We start from the raw sequence: 17,423 nt of genomic DNA on the forward strand, positions 1-17,423 counted from the left end.
GTGTGTGTGTGTGTGTGTTTGTACAGACATACCTCAGATATTGCAGATTCAACTCCAGATAACTGCAATAATGTGACTATCAAAATAAAGTGAATCACACAAATGTATTGATTTCCCAGTTCATGTAAAAGTTATGTGTACGCCATAGCTCAGTTGGTAAAGAATCTGCCTGCAATGCAGGAAACTCCAGTTTGATTCCTGGGTCGGGAAGATCCGCTGAAGAAGGGATAGGCTACCCACTCCAGTAATCGTGGGCTTCCCTTGTGGCTCAGCTGGTAAAGAATCAACCTGCAATGCAGAAGATCTAGGTTGGATCCCTGGGTTGGGAATATCCCCCAGAGAAGAAAAGGCTACCCACTTCAGTATTCTGGCCTGGAGAATTCCATGGGGTCACAAAGAGTCCAAAGAGTTGGACACAACTGAGTGACTTTCACTTTCACTATACTGTAGTCTATTAAGTATGGGATAGCATTATGTCTTAAAAAAAGAAAAGTACTTGTCTTAATTAAGAATATTTCATTGCTAAAAAAAAAAAAAAAGCTATCATCTGAGCCCTCAGTGAGTCATACATAATCATTTTGCTGGTCTTGCCTTGATGTTGACAGCTGTTGATTCATCAGCATGGTGATTGCTGAAGGGCGAGGTGGCTGTGGCAATTTCTTAAAATAAGGCAACAATAAAGTCTGTTTTATCAATTGACTGTTTTTTTTTCATAAATGATTTCTCTGCAGCATGCAATGCTGTTTGATAGCATTTTATCCAGGGTAGAACTGCTTTCAAAATTGGAGTCAGTCCTCTCAAATCCTGCCACTGCTTTATCAAGTAAGTTAATGTAACATTCTAAATTCCTTGATGTTATTTCAACAATCTTCACAGAATCTTCACCAGTAGATTCCATCTCAAGAAACCACTTTCTTCGCTTATCCATAAGAAGCAGTACTTTTAAAAATCATCTGTTTAAGTTTTATCATGAGGTTGCAGCGATGCATTCACATCTTCAGGCTCTGCTTCTGGCTCTCTTGCTATTTTCACCACATCTGTAGTTACTTCCTTCACTAAAGCCGTGAACCCCTCAAAATCATCCATGAGGGTTAGGATCAGCTTCTTCCAAGATCTATTTATGCATTTCCTATTAATGTTGATATTTTTATTTCTTCCCATGAATTACAAATGTTTTTAATGGCATCTAGAACACTGAAATTTTTCCAGGAGGGTTTTCAATTTACTTTGTCTATATCAATCAAATGGATTCACTATCTGTAGTCCTACAAAATGTGTTACTTAATATTTATTTTTATTATTTGTTTATTTGGCTGCATCAGGTTTTAAATCCAGCACACAGGATCTTCAGTCTTCATTGTGGGTTCATGCGGGATCTTTAGTCACAGGCATGAGAACTCTTAGTTTCAGCATGTGGAATCTAGTTCTCCAGCCAGGGATCAAACCTAGCCCCTGCATTGGAGCATGGAGTCTTAGCCACTAGACCATCCCCCAGGAAATCCCCAAAATGTCTTTCTTAAATACCAATACTTGAAAATCAAAATTACTTCTTGATCAATCACTCACAGAATGGATGTTGTGTTAGCAGGCATAAAAATACCATTAATTTCATACATCTCCATCAGAGTTCTTGGCTGACTAAATGCATTGATAATAAGTAATGGTATTTTGAAAGGAATATTTTTTCCTGAGCAATATGTTTCAATGGGCTTCCCTGATGGTTCAGCACACAAAGAATCTGCCTGCAAAGCAGGAGACACAGGAAATGCCAGTTCAATCCCTGGGTCAGAAAGATCCCTTGGAGGAAGGCATGGCAACCCACTCCAGCATTCTGGCCTGGAGCATCCCATGGACAGAGAAGCCTGACCGGCTACAGTATGTGGGGTCTCAAAGAGTCAAACACGACTGAACAACTGAACACAGGTCTCAATAGTGGGCTTAAAATATTCAGTGAACCATGTTATAAACAAACGTGCAGTCACCCAGGCTTTGTTGTTTCCTTTATAGAGCACAGAAAGTATAGATTTAGCATAATTTTAAGGGCCCTACCGCTTCTGCTATTGCTGGTAAGTCACTTCAGTCATGTCTGACTCTTCGCAGCCCTATGGACTGTAGCCCACCAGGCCTCTCTGCCCATGGGATTTTCCCACCAGGAAAACTGGAGTGGGTTGCCGTGCCTTCTTCAAGGGGATCTTCCCGACCTCAGGATCCAATCTGTGTCTCTTATGTCTCCTGCAAGGGGGTTCTTTATCACAAGCTCCACCTGGGAAGCCCTAGGATTATTCAATTTGGTAAATGAGCATCGGCTTCTACTTAAAGTCACCAACTGCATTCAGTTCAGTTCAGTTCAGTTCAGTCACTCAGTCATGTCTGACTCTTTGCGACCCCATGAATCACAGCACGCCAGGCCTCCCTATCCATCACCAACTCCTGGAGTTCACTCAGACTCACGTCCATCAGGTCAGTGCTGCCATCCAGCCATCTCATCCTCGGTCATCCCCTTCTCCTCCTGCCCTCAACCCCTCCCAGCATCAGAGTCGTTTCAAATGAGTCAACTCTTCGCATGAGGTGGCCAAAGTACTGGAGTTTCAGCTTCAGCATCATTCCCTCCAAAGAAATCCCAGGGCTGATCTCCTTCAGAATGGACTGGTTGGATCTCCTTGCAGTCCAAGGGACTCTCAAGAGTCTTCTCCAACACCACACTTCAAAAGCATCAATTCTTTGGCACTCAGATTTCTTCACAGTCCAACTCTCACATCCATACATGACTACTGGAAAAACCATAACCTTGACTAGATGGACCTTTGTTGGGAAAGTAATGTCTCTGCTTTTCAGTATGCTGTCTAGGTTGGTCATAACTTTTCTTCCAAGGAATAAGCATCTTTTACTTTCATAGCAGCAATCACCATCTGCAGTGATTTTGGAGCCCAAAAAAATAAAGTCTGACACTGTTTCCACTGTTTCTCCATCTATGTACCATGAAGTGATGGGACCAGAAGCCATGATCTTCGTTTTCTGAATGTTGAGCTTTAAGCCAACTTTTTCACTCTCCTCTTTCACTTTCATCAAGAGGCTTTTGAGTTCCTCTTCACTTTCTGCCATAAGGGTGGTGTCATCTGCATATCTGAGGTTATTGATATTTCTCCCAGCAGTCTTGATTCCAGCTTGTGCTTCTTCCAGCCCAGCGTTTCTAAGAAGGTCAGCCTGTCCCTTGAAGCTCTGAAATCAGGCACTGACTTTTCCACTCTAGCTATCAAAGTCCTAGATGGCATCTTCTTCCATGCAAAGGCTGTTTGTCTACAGTGAAATTCTGTTGTTTAGTGTAGCTGCCTTCATTTACTCTCTCAGCTAGATCCTCTCGGTAACCTGCTACAGCTGCTACATCAGCACTTGCTGCTTCACCTTGACGTTTTATGTTATGAAGATGTTTTCTTTCTTTAAACCTCATGAACCAAACTCTGCCAGCTTTAAACTTTCTTCTGCAGCTTCCTTACCTCTCAGCCTTTAAAGAGAGTTAGAGCCTTGCCCAATACTGGTTTGATTTTCCATCCAGACTGCTACAACTTTCTACACATCAGCAATAAGGCTGTTTCATTTTTTTATCATTCATGTGTTCAGTGGAGTAGCACTTTTAATTTCCTTCAAGAACTTTCCCTTTGCATTCACATTTTGGCTAACTATTTGGCTCAAGAGGCCTAGTTTTCGGCCTGTCTCATTTTTTGACATGCTTTCATTGCTAAGTCTAATCATTTCTAGCTTTTGATTTAAAGTGGTAGATATGGGATTCTTCCTTTCACTTGAGCAGTTAGAGGCCATTGTAGGGTTATTAACTGGCCTGATTTCAATATCGTGTTTCAAAGACCAGGGAGACCCAATGAGAGGAAGAAAGATGGAATGGCCGGTTCTGACAGCAGTCAGAACAAACACAACATTTGTCCAAAACAATTACAACAGTAGTATCAAGGGTCATTGATTAATAGGTCATCAAAACAAAAACAATAATAATGAAAAAAATTGAAATGTTGCAAGAATTACCAAAATGTTACACATAGACACAAAGTGAGCCAATGCTGATGGGAAAAATGGTGCCGACAGACTGGCTCAATGCAGCCTTGCCACAAACCTTCAATCTGTAAAAAGCACAATATCTGTGAAGTGCAATGAAGAGAAGTAAAAGGGATCTGTCTCTATACACTTGGGACTGTGCCTAGGCCCCTGAGCTCAGATATGAAGATAGCTTTTGCCTTCAAGTGTGGTGCTTAAGAAAGACACTTAAATCAGACTGTAAATGAAAGGGAGGATTGAGGAAGGCTCCTTGTATAAGGAATATATTGACAGCTGAGTACCAATAGGAAGGAGCCAGATGATGAAAGTGAATGAATTCAGAAGTCTCATGGAAGAACTTCCCTAGTGGCCCAGTGGTTAGGAAGTCTGCACTTCCAATGCAGGGGCTCTGGGTTCATTTCCTGGTCAAGGAGTTAAGATTCCACATCCACATGGCATGATCAAATTTTCTTAAAAAATGAAAAGTAACAAAAAAGAAAGTTTGTGTAGCAGGATCAAAAACTAGAGGGATTTACTATGGCTGAACAAAGATCCAAGATGGTGGCAGGGGACACACAGAAGACCCAACAGAGACCTGTAAGACTGGATGGGTACACAACCAGATCACAAAGCAGTGGGATAGAGTTTGCAGGAATTTTAAGCAGCATGTATGAAAATATCAAATTAGCAATTTAGAAAGACCATTTAGTCAAAAGTGTCCCAACAGGCTAGGAGGCAAGGTTGAAAACAGGAAGACCATTAGCTGATGGTTTTCAACTAAGAGAGTGAAGATATAGAGGAGAAAAGAGAATAAAGCCCCAGTGTTGAGGTTTTTCTGGGTCACTGAGCAGAAAAAAAATGTAGTAAAGAAATCAAGCATCTTGAGAACACAGTGATTTAAAGGGTCAGTAAACCAGGGCATTCAGAGCAAGTCAAGCCCAGCACCTGTGTTTTTATACCAAAAGTGAAGAATGGTTTTTGCCTTTTTAAAAAGTGGAAAAAATTAAGAAGAAGAATATTTTATGACATAAAATTATATGGAAATCTTTTGTCAGGATCCCTAATAACATTTTACTGGCACACAGCCATGCCTACTGCTGACATAAACTCTGTGGCTGTTTTCCTGCTATACAGACAGAGTTGAGTAGTTGAGACAAAGAATGTATGGCCCACAAAGCCTAAAATATTTACTAACTGGGTCTTTTACAGAAAGAGTTTGCCAGTCGCTGGTTTAGGTAATGAATTATGTGGCCTTCAGTGCTTGATAAAGTGGGGAAAGAGGAGAGAAGACATGAAACAGAGCTCCCTGGGGCCTGAGAGTAAAAAAGAGGAGAGTAAGGGAAGGTAAATGGGCTGAAAAGCCAAGAGGTGAGATCACAGAGACAGATACAGGAGGGGAAAACGTGTAACAATTCTAAGTGACGGACTGGCTTACTTATACAAGAGGCCTGGGAAGCCTCTCCCCATTACTACAGCCATGAATCTAAGGCTGGATAGTCATGAGTTGCTTTCTTACCACCAACCCTCACTTGCTGCCTGTAGCTCAAATTAACTAACCAAACCACAACGCTATCACATGCATGTCTACCATCAAGTTAATTCTATTGTTGTGAATGACATCATTAACCGGAATAGCTTTGAATCATTGAAAAGGTTTGAATTAAATTTAAAATCTTTCCATTCATCACTTCCTGTGCTGCCTCCCACAAAGAAATTAAGGTATAAAATCCTCATTAACATAACAGAATGATTCTCCAGGAAAATGAAAGTGAAAAAAGATCCATCACTCCTGAATTTGCTAGAAGGTTTCCTGTAGCTACTCATGTTTGCTTTATGTTCATAACCTGGTTCCAGTGCATAGAAATGGATCTTCTTTGCAATCTCTTGCATTGGGAGCCTGGGATTGATAAAACTATAGATAGTTTCCACCCCTTTCATCTGATCCCTATCGCAGCTAATGCATGCGGTAGATAAACTCTGTTCAGGGACTGATTACAGCCTGTGCAACAGGGAGAAAAATACCCCATCTCAGTGCTTTCTGGATTAGAGCAGAATACCAATGTGCATTTCCCAGGACTGAAGTGATCATAACCACAAAGGCAACTTGGCAGCTAAATGAGATAGATATTGCTCATCATCCAGCTTTGCATAAAGATCACCATGGTACCAGGCATTCAGATCAAGGGCAAATCATTTCTCATTCCATGGGCAGAGACAGGGAGATGATGCCTCACCACTAGAAGCGTCATCAGTCGAACCCACAGTCAGGGATTTAGAGTCATCAGCAGTAAATTGAGCTACTGGTCTCAACTACAAAGAATCTGAAGTTTTACCATCAAGGTTAAAAAGACTCATATTCACACTTTTCCACCAAAATCGGGAAAGGAGCAGCAAGTTCTCCTGCTTAGGAGTCCAAATAGGCAACTTCATAGATTAGAACCAAGTCATTATTTTAAAGGCTGTATTTCCCAGACACAAATGTATAAAATTATCCTGCATTTTGCAAAATGCAGAAGAAACAAGGGCACTTCAGAAAACAGGAGCGATTTCACCTCCTTGAGTGCAAAGAAGTCACAAGCAAAATGGATCTCTTTACTCCGTCATGTCCTAGACCTGGCTGCACCTCTGACCATGACCTGCCCATTTCTCTACTCATTAAGTGCCTTATTCATCACGCAGCAGCCCTGCTCAAGTCAAAGGCAGAGCGTTCTTTCAGTTCCAGGAGCAGCGAATTGCTCCATTAGTTTTCAGACTTTGATGGTGGGTCAGAGGTTCCCTGAGCCTGTCTGGAATTGAAGAGACCTCAAGGATCCTTCCATCAGAGATTCTGACGGAATCACCAAGGGAGGAAAAATACCTTGACATAATGAAACTTGCGGGTAATCTCAGCTAAAGGGAACCACAGCCTCATGAAAACATTTAACCTGTATGTTGTGTTTCCTTTTGCCATCAAGTTACTTCTATTCTCGCACCAACCTTGGGACCTTGAGTTATTTGGTTTTAAATATCTTTTCCCCTATCACAGATGACTACAAATGCAAAAAGAAATCATTTATCAGTTTTCCAGTTGCCACAGCCTATGTTTGAAAACATCTGCAGACATACAGAACAGACTTGTGGACACAGTGGGGGAAGGAGAAGGTGGGATGAATTGAGAGAGTAGCATTGAAACATACGCATTACCATATGTAAAACAGACAGCCAGTGGCAATTTGCTGTGCTATGCAAATCTGCTGCAAACCTGGTGCTCTGTAACAACCTAGACCTGTGGGATGGGGTGGGAGGTGAGAGGGAGGTTTGAGAGGGAGGGGACATATGTTTACCTAGGCTGATTCATGTAGATGTATGGCAGAAACCAACACAATGTTGGAAAGCAATTATCCTCCAATTAAAAATAAATTTAAAAAGAAAAAGAACCTAAGTGGGAAAGTGGAAGCAATTTACAAATGGCAATTTGGATAGCCTCATGTTTGCTATTATTTTAATACATCTTTCTAAGAAAGCCTCAATATTTTAAAATCTTAGTTGAAAGGGGACCTGCAGGCATATGTAGAAAAGTTGACAAGATTCCCATCTCATCTTTTTGAACTTGTCATTCTTGAACCCAGTTCTACTGTTATCTCAAGTTTACATGCCAACATTTCCCCTTTAGGTTTGTAGACTTGCCACATATGTGGCCATTCCTCCACACCACACCCCAGAAAAGAATATTTGCTTGCTAAGAAGGAACCAGGCCCAGTCCATATTCCCCTCCCCTAGCCTCATGCAGCCTCTTAGAGACTTGACCAGTAGTGAGGGTGGGGCTATGCTGTCTGGCCCCACCTCTTGCCCACTGCCTAGCACAATAATGAGCATACACTAGACATTCATGAGTGGTTATTGAATGAGTGCAAGAATGAACAAACTTTCCTAGGAGTGGGGGGTGGTGTCTGTTCATCAGTGGAGTCTGAAAATCCAAAAGATCATACCGTCATTGTATTTCTTTTTCAGTCACAATTTCAAAAGGACACCCATAGGTACAATGTTGTGATACACAATTATGTGTGAGAAAGCCCTGTGGTCCACTCACATCCAGAACTGGCTTTTTAACTCTTTCAGGTCAGATCAGACTCCAGTAACAAAGTATTCTAAAAATATCATGATTTTGTCCTTTCTCAGTTTAAAGAAAAAAAAGCCTTCATCATGGGTAACAGGGAAAGGATCCAACTGAATTGTATGATTCATTTTTGGCTTCAAAATAGCTTTGGTCTAGTGGGATGAAACCAATGGACTTAAAGCCCACCAGTAAAGGGCAAAAGCACCATTTGTCTTTGAGGAGATAGTAGCTTTCACTGGCCATGAACTAATGAGAAATGCTGCTGCTCATTTATTCTGAGGTCCTCTTCTTATTTTTCAAATAGGGTATCACAGTCAACATGTTTGACTAACCAGAAGGAGATGCATTTTCAAAAATTTGGTACTTGGTACTTCTGCTATTTTCTTGGAAGAGAATTTATCACAAGTTATTCTTCTGCAAGGACTTCAAAAGGGTTCATTAACCAGCTTTAAATTGAAGCTCTAAACTGAAGCATGCCTTTGTAAGTGTGTCTGTCTCTGTCTGTAGAAAGTGTGCTTTCCTCTCATTCATTGGTGGTCCAGCCACCCTGAAGGGCAAAGAGGCAGTGAAGAGCCCTAAGCTGCCCAGTTGCCTGAGTTGAATCTAAGTTTTTCTGTTTCTTGTATTTACTTGCTCTTTCTATACCTGTTTGCTCCTTTGGAAAAATGGAGATGATAATAGTACCTCCCTCAGTGTCGTGAGGCAGGAGTGAGATATATTGCTTGAAAGATGCTTAAATAGTGACTGACATAGCAAACAACTGAGTGAATCATTGTTACTCTCCCTCATGCTAATAATCTACTAATGCCATTAGCAAAGGATGAACTGTACATACCCTATTATATAGCAGTCCTGCTTGTAGGAATTTTTTCTACCTATAGATTCACTTGTGTTTTCAAGATACCTGGTGCACAGGGATTGTGGCTTACGTGTGATAGCAAAAGACCAGACAAGGACTAAACTTCAAGGACCCAATAACAGGGTCGGTAAAACCAATTCAGGAAATTCCATGCTATGAAATATGGTGGAGCCTCCAAAAAGACATCACTTCATTACAAGAACCAATATGGAACTCTTTCTGAGCTGTATTATAACTTTTTTTAAGCAGGATGTAAAAACAAATATCACATGCTAGCTACTATTTCTATAAGAAAAGAAAAACATATTTGCTTATATGTCCAAACACAATCTGTGGAAAGGGATATAAAAATCTGACAGTGGTGATTGCCTCTGGAAATAAGAACTCAAGGACTAGAAGAAAACAAGAGAAGGGAGACCTGTTTCATTACCTCTGCTCATTATTACATCTATTACCTATTGAAAACATAAAATATGACATAAATGATAAAATGTTATAAGAAAATTTAAAATAAGATAATATGTTACACAGCAACCTTGAAACTGTATTGTAAAAGTACAAAACCAAATATTATTAGATTAAAACCATAGATATGAGATGACCCAGGAAAGTTTTAAGCTCCAAATGTGTGCACTGCATGGACCCCGGATGGATGGTTTAGGCTGAAGGATTTAAGATGTGGTCCCCAGGAAAGGGGCAGATTCTGCATCCACTGAGGCTTCTTCCATCCTTTGCCCACAAAAACTGAAGTGAGATCTCTGATCTTATCTACGAGCACCTAAGGGCCAGACCTCAGTCAAAGCTACCAAGACTTGAAATTACTGATCACAAATTACATCATTTTATGACTTCCAAAATATAGCTTAGAACATTGGACTCTGAATATTGAAAGCCTTAAAAGTCCTCTTGTTCAGTCACTCAGTCATGTCCAACTCTTTGCGACCCGATGGACTATAGCATGCCAGGCTTTCCTGTCCTTCACCATTTCCCAGAGCTTGCTCAAACTCATGTCCCTTGAGTCAGTGATGCCATCCAACTGTCTCGTCCTCTGTCATCCCCTTCTCCTCCTGTCTTCAATCTTTCCCAGCATCAGGGTCTTTTCTAATGAGTTGGCTCTTTGCATCTGGTGGCCGAAGTATAGGAATTTCAGCATCAGTCCTTCTAATGAATATTGAGGATTGATTTCCTTTAGGATGGACTGGTTGGATCTCCTTGCAGTCCAAGAGACTCTTAAGAGTCTTCTCCAAAATCACAGTTCAAAAGCATCAACTCTTCGACATTCAGTCTTCTTTATAGTCCAACCGTCACATCCATACATGACTACTAAAAAAACCATAGCTTTGACTAGACCAACCTTTGTCGGCAAAGTAGTATCTCTCCTTTTTAATACGCTGTCTAGGTTGGTCATAACTTTCCTTCCAAGGAGCAAGCGTCTTTTAATTTCATGGCTGCAATCACCATCTGCAGTGATTTTGGAGCCCAATAAAATAAAGTCTCTCACTGTTTCCATTGTTTCTCCATCTATTTGCCATGAAGTGATGGGGTCATACACTACCATCTTTGTTTTTTGAATGTTGAGTTTTAAGCCAGTTTTTTCACTCTCCTCTTTCACCTTCATCAGGAGATTCTTTAGCTCCTCTTCACTTTTTGCCATAAAAGAGGTGTCATCTGCATATCTGAGGTTATTGCTATTTCTCCCAGCAATCTTGATTTCAGCTTGTGCTTCATCCAGCCCAGCGTTTCTCATGATGCACTCTGCATATAAGTTAAATAAGCAGGGTGACAATATACAGCCTTGACATACTCCTTTCCTAATTTTGTACCAGTCTGTTGTTTCATGTCCAGTTCTAATTGTTGCTTCTTGACCTGAATACAGGTTTTGCAGGAGGCAGGTCAGGTGATCTGGTATTCCCGTCTCTTGAAGAATTTTCCACAGTTTGTTGTGATCCACACAGTCCACGGCTTTAGTATAGTCTAAGAAAGCCCTCTAGATTTACATTGGTTCTAAATAACAGAAGTTCCAGATAACATTAGTTCTAGATAACAGAAGTCCTCTAGATTAACATTAATTCATCTAGAGGTTGCTCAGACTCTGCAGTATGTCTGATGTGGTTGCCACATCACTTCCCTTCAGGATCCAGAACTCACTAACTCCCAAAGTGCCCCATTCTCTCTTCATATTCTCTAATTTTGTCTTCCACTGAAGTGAAATTTGTCACACCATTGTATCTGTTTTGCTTTTGTTTTTTTCAAAACAAACAACTTTTTGTTGAAGTGTAGTTGATTTCCAATATTGTTAGTTTCCATTGTATCTAACCATTAGCCCTAGTTTTAACCCTTGGAACTGAAAAAAACAAGTCTAAAATCTCTCTTAAATTCATTTACTCCTTTATTCAGCAAATATCTGTTGCGGACCTACTATGCCCCAGGTACTACTCCTGGGCACTATTTCCTGACACTAGGTGTCAGGAAAATAAAAATGAGTAAGACACAAAAATATCCAGTCTAATAGAGTAGGCAGTTATCTAAACTGATCAATGAAAATAGTGTAAGTACAAAGATACAGACATAAGCTATCACAGAAGTCCAGTGAAGTACATGAATTCTCCATCCTGGGTGCGGTTTGGGGAAGGATTGTTAGAGTAGGTGACATCTGAGCTAAGATGGGCAGGATGAGTGGAGCTGGGAAAGTGGGGTGAGGAGGGAGAGAGTCCTGGACAGAAGGAACATTGGGTATTTGGGCCCCAAGAGAAATAGTCTTGCATGTATGACTGTGGCATGGAGGGGGCTGTGGAGAAATAAAGGATTTATCTTGAGAAAACAATCAAAAATTTTACAGTTTGGATATAAATTCATTTTTATTATTCTTAGATTGAAAAAATGTACAAGTGAATCATCACTTTATGGGACACCTGAAACTAACACAATATTGCAACTCAACTTACTTTCATTTCTTTTTAAAGAAATGTTAATGTTTACTGTGCCTATCTCTTCCGTATGCAAGGAATATTGTCAGGCTTAATTTTTCCACATTTTCCAATTTTTCTCGAATGACTACAGAATGCTTTTATAACCAGAAAAGGCCAGGTCATGATGAATCTGAAAAATAACACATCCCTCTGAGCCTTCTGCAACTCTTCCCTCATCATCACAGAAAGTCAGGAGAGCAGAGGGTCCAATGGGGGCAGTTCTGGGGTAAAATGTCTCAGTATCTCCATTCTCTCAGTATCTCCAACTCTCTTAGAGTTGTATTGCCAGGTCCATCCCACTCCATTATGACATTGTCACAATAGCCCAGGCAGCATTTCTCATTTTATTAGTCCAGCCATTCTTGAAATACCAACATGTGATCATCCTTCACTTGAATTTTTCAAGACTTCTTTTCATTACTTGTTTTTATTATTATTTTATTATTTCCATCTTTCATCAGAATGGGCTTGCATTTTCATAAGATGCACAAGGTGCTTGGTCTCCCTAATGGCCAAGAAATGCCATGCTGGATGAGGAGCTCTGGGTTCTTGACAGACTCCACCAGCAAAGACGCAAGCCCACTGGGGACCAGAACCACAGATGGAAGGAGTGATCAGTGCAATGAATGCTAGGACTATGTATAAAATAGATAACTAATGAGAACCGACTGTATAGCACAGGGAACTCTAAGTGCTTTGCGGTGACCTAAATGGAGATGAAATCCCAAAAAGGAGAAATATATGTATATGTATAGCTGATCCACTTTGCTGTACAGTAGAAACTAACAGAATATCATGAAGCAACTATACTCCAATAAAAATTAATTTTAAAAAAAAGCTTTGTATACAGAAACCCAAACTCTGATGTATATCTCCTCCCTACATGCACATGTGTGTGCACACACACACACATACACACACACACCTTACTTGCCCCTTCTTTGCTAATTTTCTCAAATACAGAAAGCAGACCGATAGCTGCCTGTGCAAACGTGAGGAGGAATGGTGTCTCTTAAAATTCACCAGTGTCTTGTTAAAAATAAATGGAAAGACATTTTTTTCTGGTGCTTATATCCTTAAGCAGTGTCAGAAAGCTTCTAAACTGGTTGGTCTTACATCCCACTTTCTTTTATAAAAATTTTTAAAATGACTTTCAAAGGCTCATCTTTTACCTGCCTCAATTTTCAAGTTACTAGGAACTTAAACTGAAAAGTCTCAGTTCCCAATAGTTACTAGCAAAGCAAGAGTAATTCTGATGTTTCCCAATGTCACAGTCCTGAGTTATCCAGTAAGAACCACAGCCAAGCTGCGATGTTGCTTGTTGCTCAGGCCATGTTGAGCTTCTTCCAGCTTCTTCCCTCCCAGAGCACCTCTTGTCTATTTCAAACTTCACCCACACACAAACAAAGTTTCTTTGCTCCAAGAGTTAGATATTGAAAAGAAACACCACAGGTCATGACTCAGACCTTTGGTGACTTTTCAGTAGCACTGCTGACCCCTCTCTCCTTGAAACTCTATCCTCTCTTGGTTTCCATGATAGCAAATCACCCTGCTTCTCCTTCTGTCCACTCTCTGTCCCTCCTCCTCCTTTTTGGTCTTCTTTAGTGGGTCTTCCTCCTTTGGATGCCCTTTCCACTGTTGTCCCCAGGGCTCTTCCCTTCCAAATCTCATATATACAACCAGGGAAGCCCCAGTGGGATATTACTCGGTCATGAAAAATGAGCAAAACTGGGTCATTCGTAGAAATGTGAGTGGACCGAGAGTCTCCTACAGAGTGAAGTCAGAAGAAAAAAATAAATATCATATATTAAAGCATGTATGCAGAGTCTAGAGAAATGTTACAGATGAACCTAGTTCCACAGCAGACACAGAGAATGGGTGTGTGGACACAGCGGAGGAAGAGGAGGGCGGGATGAATCGAGAGAGTAGGATCGACACATATACACTCCCTTGTTTGAAATAGGTGGCTAGCGGGAAGCTGCTGTATAGCACACGGAGCTCAGCTCGGAGCTCTGTGATGATCTCGACAGGTGGCTCGGGGGGTGGGAGGGAGGCTCAGGAAGGAGGGACCACATGTATACATGTAGCCGATTCACTTTGTTGAAACAGCAGAAACTAACACAATATTGTAAAGCAGAAATTAACACACACTGTAAAGCAATTATACCCCGATTTAAAAAAATTACTGAGGAGTTGACAACCTTGCTGTCAGGGAAGCTGGAAAATATGGTTTCATATTTCAAGCTGCTATGAGCCCAACTTGATACAAAGGTTCCTTTAACAAGGAAAATAGAATCAATGTTTACTAGGCAAGCAGAAGCCTGCTGCAGGGGATGTTAGGGGAGAGGAAGATACTTGGAAAGCAAATTTTCTCATGCCACGAGTTTGTCTTTGTCTTGATCATGGGACTGTACCATTAGATGCCTCCTCCAAGAAGCTTGCCTGACCTCCCTCTCCACCCACCACAAGCAAACTTCACTTGCTCCGCACTTTGTTTGACCCTCAGTCACTTCCTTTCCCACACTTGGTGCATGTGTCTCTCCCACTAGATGTCAGCTACTTGAAGGAAGCAGGGGCTGTCTCCTCCTCATCTATCTCCCTCTTTCTGGTAGTTCAGAAACCTGCTCATCACTGGCTTGAACAATAGCTGTTTGAATTGGATTAAAATTAATCAAACTGAGTTAAAAGGAGGCCAAGTAGAACATAAGACATTTCTGGTACAAGAAGAATGGCCTGGGCCAGCCCAAGGAAGCATGTTCTAGAAAGAGCACCACCCAACCATCGGGGAGCATTTGCTCTCTTTGGATCAGTGGGTTTGCTCAGGACCATTTCAAGTCATTTCTTTCCAAATATCCCATAGAAATATTTCACATCTATCCCACAGGGATGCCAAGCTGCTTTCCTGATACAGAGACACACCAGAAGCCACTCCACCAAGCTGTTTCTATACACAGCACTCACCAGCACTACGGCTCTCCCTCAAAGGAAGCTGAATTTCTTTAAATGAAGAATCCCAGTAGAAGTATAAATACCACGGAGCCTGCCTAAGGCAGAGGCTCATTCCACTGGTTATTCCAATGGTTTATTCCACTAGTGGGACATGGGGAAATTCAGACATCTCAGGGACAGCTTTCTGGATCACTTAGTTCTTCAGACTATCTTATTCTTACTATGTGGCTACAGTAAGAAGCAGCCTCCTGGATATCTGAGCTGCTAAATCAGGAAATTTTAGGTTAAAGTCAGAAAGTACTCATGTGATCTCCAGAATTATAAGATCATTTTGCCATTCTGTGTATAACAAAAAAACATACTTCTCTCTATCCTCTACCAGATGAAGGTGAGCAGAATTAGTCCTCAGAGGGCATCTCAAGCATCAGCAATTTTACCATTTTCCTACTCTGAGCCAACAGACTTGGTGAAGAATCTAAACTGAGACAACAGAGGAGCAGAGGATTAGGGTACTCACTGAGAGCCAAGATAGGTGAGGGAAAGGCAAGGCTTGGGATCATCAGGACAGTCTATATGGAACACAGCCTAAGTTAGAGTCTCCTCATTAACTGACTTGATGTTACCAGGAAAAGCAGCACAAAATTTAAAATGCCCAGAGGAACTGTTGATGTCATTAGTGTACTCAGAGGCTCTTGATGTGGATTGTCTTTGCCAAATTAAGAAGTAAAACTTTTCCTACAGTAATATTTTCCTATGACTTTCTGACTGTTCACTAATAGCAGACACTGCTATGTACAGGTCACATATACACGAGTTCACTATGGAACTCATGGAACAGAAATAACATCTCTATTTTTAGAAGAAGGATCCGGGCTCAGAGAGTTTACAACTACATACCATTAAGTGATCAAGTCTTATTCCAATTTTAACAATGGCTTATGTATTGTTTTAATTTCTGAAAGTATTAAAGCTTTGTTTACTATAGAGTGAGATTTCTCAACCTCAGCACCACAGACATTCTGAGTCAGGTAATTATGATGTTGGGTCTGTATTCTGCCTTGTAGGATGATTAAGTATCTACCCACTAGATGCCAATAACACAACCACTCCAGTGTAACAACCAAAACTATTTCCAGATGGTGCCAAATATTCTTTAGGAGGCAGAATTGCCTCAGTTGAGGACAATTGCTATAGCTGTTCTTCAATCATGACCCCATGGACTGCAGCACGCCAGGCTTCCCTATCCTTCACCATCTCCCAGAAATTGCTCAAACTCATGTCCATTGAATTGGAGATGCCATCCAACCATCTCATCCTCCGTCACGCCCTTCTCCTCCTGCCCTCAATCTTTCCCAGCATCAGGGTCTTTTCCAATGAGTCTGCTCTTTGCATAAGGTGGTCAAAGTATTGGAGCTTCAGCTTCAACTTCAGTCTTTCCTATGAATATTCAGGGTTGATTTCCTTTAGGATTGACTAGTTTGATCTCCTTGTTGTCCAAGGGACTCTCAAGAGTCTTCAGCACCACAGTTTGGAAGCACCAATTCTTTGGCACCCAGCCTTTAATATGGTCCAAATCTTACATCCATACATGACTACTGGAAAAATTATAGCTGCTCTTCAAGGGACTTCCCTGGTGATCCAGTGGCTGGGACTCCATGTGTCCAATGCAGGGCGGCCAGGATCAATCCCTGGTCAGAAAACTAGATCCCACAGGCCACAATTAAAAGATTCTGCACACCACAACTAAGATCCAGCTTAGACAAATAAACATTAAAAATAAATGCTGTTCAGAGACCAGCTTCACTGAGGATGGACTCAGGAAAATGTGACTTGTGAAAGCGTGGTGTGAAGCATCAAGATGCATTTCCCAATAGGGGACTTTGTTATGCTCTGAGTTGTGTTTATAGACAAAACTGTAGGATCCTCATCTCTACAATCTTGCTGAGGTGTTGTCTGAGGAGAGGGGAAGGTGGGAAGAACCTTTCCACACTCTCTAGGCTGCAAGAGTTTATGATCAATCAATAAGAAGATGGGAGCGGTCCACTTGGTTAAGTAGCCTGAATAATATTGGGTTGGTCAAGAAGTTTGTTCAGGTTATGGGAAAAAATGGAACGAACTTCTTGGCCAATCCAATATTTCCATGTTTTAAGGAGTTCCAAAATAAAAGAACAAAAGGATAAAGGGGGAAAATGAGAAGCAAGATAGATTTGTGAGAATTTCCACCAACCCTGTGACTGTAACTCCTCCACTGGGGAGGAGTTAGCAGGGCAGGATAGGTAAATGACAGTACATGGCAGACTGGCCTTGTGGACAGGGGTGTTCTAGACAACACTGCATGCCACAAGCACTGGAGATCACAGGCCAGCCTGGGCCTCTTCTGCCCACCCTAGAGCTTGGGTCAAACATCCAGAGTCCCTTGCTTGTGTGGATTTGGCACCATTGAAATGACAAAGGGCCAAGTCACTTTCTTCTCTTCATCCATATATTTCAAAGGAAACCCAGGCCA

The sequence above is a fragment of the Capricornis sumatraensis genome, chromosome 14, assembly GCF_032405125.1.
Source record: "Capricornis sumatraensis isolate serow.1 chromosome 14, serow.2, whole genome shotgun sequence".
Taxonomy (NCBI): domain Eukaryota; kingdom Metazoa; phylum Chordata; class Mammalia; order Artiodactyla; family Bovidae; genus Capricornis; species Capricornis sumatraensis.